The following is a 4,251-nucleotide window of genomic DNA, read 5'->3' on the forward strand; positions in this document are numbered from 1 at the left end:
TTCAATTCTGAATCAAAGCATCAGTTACAAGTTTTCATTTACTTATCAAGTGGACGATACCGGCTTCATTTCATGCTGAACTGTGAGAGGCTGGTCTGATTTTTTTCACAAGAGTGAAAACATGAGAAAACTGTGGAAAGTGAAGGGTGGGGCAGTTGATCATGGTGAAGGGTAAACTTTGTGAAAAGAGAATTTCAGAGATGTTCTAGATAAGCCTTGCCCACAGTAGTTGCTTACAGACATTTTTGGAATGAATCCATGCATTAATGGTGTGTGTGTGTAGGGTCAGTCTGGACAGGTTGGCTCAAGGGACCTCAAAGCTTAGGGGCAAATTCAGACTTCAGGTGCACGAGGGAGGTATTTGATCAGCAGAGAAAGATAGAAGTGTTCGAATTAGTCAGAGACTGAAGACAACTTCACCCACTGGAGATTGTTAGAGCTGTCTGCTCCTATGCTCGCTCGCACTATTCACACTGTCTCCATGGGAATCAGATCTGTTTAAATATTTCCTGCCATCACCCTAATGGAATTCTTGCCAATTAGGGGGAATTAGTAGCCCTAGAAATCCAGTATCTATCTGTGACATCTCATTCCAGGTGTCACCTTTCTGCAATGAGAGGTTTTATGCCGAAGTTGTAAGATATACTGGCCCTCAGTGTTATGCATGGAGGGAAGAGAGACCTCTCTGATAAGCTGTGCAAGGCAGCAGAACAATTGGAACAATTACATCTTTGGGAGAGTAGTTATACCTGGGTACCCTCCAAGGAAGGTACCATTCCAAGGAATGGGAAGTTACCATTGCTAGCTCAGCAACCAGGGATGGGCATAGTAGGAGCCTCAGACTTTTGAATGAATGGAATGTGTCACCAAGTGACTGTGGTTAGGAGTGGAGGAGAGGATCATCAGCAGATTAAAACACATGGCGAACTTTCCAGGAATGAAAATATGGGACCATCAGAAAATGAAGGAGGATATTACTGGGTTTTTGATATTTTGGGTGGGAATAGCTCCAGAGTTTTCTGTCTCTCCTTTCACAGGCTGACACATCAGTGGTAAAGTCTCTCCATAGGAGAACCCCAGTCACAGGAGTTTGATACTTGATACACCAGATGGCCTTTTCTTTTCGTTGCCAATGAATGAATGGGCATTTGAGTAGTTCAACTTCTCAATATTGGAAATATCACAGATTCTGGATTATTCTTCTGTATATCTTAAAGAAGTATCATTCTACAATACTGGCCACTATATGAAAGGAGAAAAACAATCTCACTAAAGAAGTTCAAATTCTGTACAACTCACGTACATTTCTTGGAAATCTTCTCTTGTGACATCAAGTGCAGTAAAGTGCCTTCTTTTCATTATTGCCTTTGTGATTCTGATGCTATTCTACGGGCGCCACTTAAAGAGCTTTCTATGGAACCAATCAGAAGGCCATCTGTGTTCATGCAATCACAGAGGGGTTGGGTCAGGCACCCAGGGGAAGCTGGGTCACTGCCCTGTATTCTCTGAAGTCTTGGTCTGATGCCAAACTTTGAACTAACTAAGCTCACAGTTTTCAGTTAACCAGAAAGTCAACTTTATTAGGAGGCACATGGGATCCTCTTCAGCGCCGTGGTTGACATTTCTCACTTAAGGCAATCATTGAAAGCCTGGAAGAAGCTATTATTAGGTTGTTAGTCTCTAACCATGTCTGACTCTTTTGTGACTCCATGGACTGTAGCTCACCAGGCTCCTCTGTCCATGGGATTTTCCAGGCAAGAATACTGGAGTGGGTTGCCATTTCCTTCTCCAGGGCACCTTCCTGACCCAGGGATCGAACCTGGGTCTCCCATATTGCAGGTAGCTTCTTTACCACCTGAGCCACCAAGGTTAGCTGGGACTGAAAAGGGGAAAATAAGAAACAGATTAAAACAACTAATCTGCTGGAAAAGGGACATTTTCCTAATGACCACAGGGGACTGTGAAGGCCCTTTAGGAATTCTCAGTGACTCTGAGGTATGACATATCACTGAACTCCAGGTCATTTGCTAGTGTGAATGAGAGTTTTTCTTTATACATCAAGATTGCCCTTTACATTGATTAAATGAGAGGAGATAACCCCACCTAGGAAAATTACTGGGCCTTGGTTTTGTAGAGTTTCTATAGTCCAAGCATACAATGCATTTTTAAATACTATGTTAAAGAGTTAATAGTTCAAGAATATAATGAATTAGTATTAATAATTTCTGCCATATGCTATTAGAATGTCTAAAATCAATTTAGGCATTTCTTTTTGATTTCTTATCTGAGATATGTTAGATCACATTATCGACATTTGAATGGATTTGCATACAACTAGAAAACACAGAGGACATACATGTCTCTTAATTTAATTAACACCATGTTTGGTCAACAGATATTTATTCATTGAGTACTTCCTCATTTTGTTGTTGTGCTTGGTACTGACAGACGATGGGCTTCATTGGTAAATAATACATGTTTCTTGTCATTTGTTTAAGCCCTCCTAGATGAAAATTAGGGGCTTTCCTGATAGCTCAATTGGTAAAGAATTTGCCTGCAGTGGGCCTGGGTTCGATCCCTGGATTGGGAAGATTCCCTGGAAAAGGGAAAGGCTACCCACTCCAGTATTCTGACCTGGAGAATTCCATGAATTGTATAGTCCATGGGGTCGCAAAGAGTCAGATACAACTGAGTGACTTTCACTAACTCACTGGATGGAAATAGGCATTATTTTTGCATTTTTATCCTCTGAGAGACATTAAATCCAATCCTAACTCATTCTTTAATATTTGACTTCCTGTTATCAAATTGATACCTCATTTCTAGGAAGCAAACATTTCCCCTTGTAATAGAAGTCAGTTGGGCTTGATTTTTGTGTTGTTTGGAAAATGTTGCTCATGGACTGTATTGCATCTGTAAATAAGAGGTATACACGAGATGAAAGCCTTTAACGTTTCTGACGTTTTTGAACTTGATGCTATTTGTGAGAGAAAAACTCTTTCTATGTAATTGCCAAGGAAACAGGTGGTTGAGTGATGGCAGTTTTATGTAGCCTTATTGGGAGTAGCTTCCCTGATAGCTCAGTTGGAAAAGAATCTGCCTGCAATGTGGGAGACCTGGGTTCGATCCCTGGGTCGGGAGATCCCCTGGAGAGGGGAAAGGCTACCCACTCCAGTATGGGGTCTCAAAGAGTCAGACACGCCTGAGCGGCTTTCCCTTTAACTATTGGGAGTAAGAGAAAGGAACAGTTAGGTGAATGAGGTTACTTTTCAATCCTCCAGTTAATCCAGGGTGGTTCTACTTTACTCACTTCTGTTTTTGTCTTTATATAAGTTTTTAAAATATAATGCTGTAAGTTCATTATCTTTGGATAGTGTACATTTGTACATTGAATAGTGTGAAGTGAAACAGAAGGTGGGAGGTATAAGTGATCATATATAAGTAATGAAGTCATAGAATTTCAATGCTGATTAGGCTGATAAGTTAAGAATATATGTATACATGTAACTCCATGGCTGATTCATGTCAATGTATGACAAAACCCAAAAAGAAAAAAAAAAAGAATATATGTATTATCCCTTAAGAAACAACTGAAACAACAATAACAATTTATATGGCTAATTGTCCTATGAAAAAATAATAAATAGGTGTAAAACTATGAATGTTGCCATGAAATAAGTGGCAATCACTAACCATATATTTGTTGAACAGACCTGAGGGCCTCTTCCATTTTTGTGAAGAGTAGTGCTAATATCTTGCTTTTTTACAACACAGATTTTTTGATTAATATATTCAGAGTTAAAACATGTTTGCAGAAGTTCGATCTGGTTTAACTTTTTTTTTTCTTAAATGAGGAAATGAAACTGGCTTATAGAAGATGAGACCATTGCAGCACATGGTATTCATGTCTTAGGTTTTTCTATTGTTTACAATCTAATTTATGCCACCAACCAGGCATCAAACTGAAGAACTGTGAGAGTTTCATGTTGCTAGTGTGTATAATGTATGGGGATGCCATAGTAGGTATTTTAATAAATATTTATTGCTTGAAGGTATAACTGAATGTACTCTGGTAGTGGAAATCATGGTGGTGAATAATACACAGTTGACCTTTGAAAAAAGTGGAGTTAAGGGTGAGAGAACAAACCCTCCCCACAGTCGAAAACCAGTATGTGTTTAGTTGCTCAGTCATGTCCGACTCTTTGCGGCCCCATGGACTGTAGCCCACCAGGCTCCTCTGTCAATGGGGAT

At 39.8% G+C, this 4,251-nt stretch overlaps 1 non-coding gene across 1 annotated transcript; it reads right to left on the bottom strand.

Moving 5' to 3' along the window:
* Positions 1–3,649: 3,649 nt before the first annotated feature.
* LOC136168133 (U6atac minor spliceosomal RNA) lies at positions 3,650–3,772 on the bottom strand. The gene has a single exon (XR_010663281.1). It is a non-coding gene; the product is annotated as a U6atac minor spliceosomal RNA (small nuclear RNA).
* Between the last annotated feature and the right edge of the window lie 479 nt (positions 3,773–4,251).

Source organism: Muntiacus reevesi, chromosome 4 (genome assembly GCF_963930625.1).
Source record: "Muntiacus reevesi chromosome 4, mMunRee1.1, whole genome shotgun sequence".
NCBI lineage: Eukaryota > Metazoa > Chordata > Mammalia > Artiodactyla > Cervidae > Muntiacus > Muntiacus reevesi.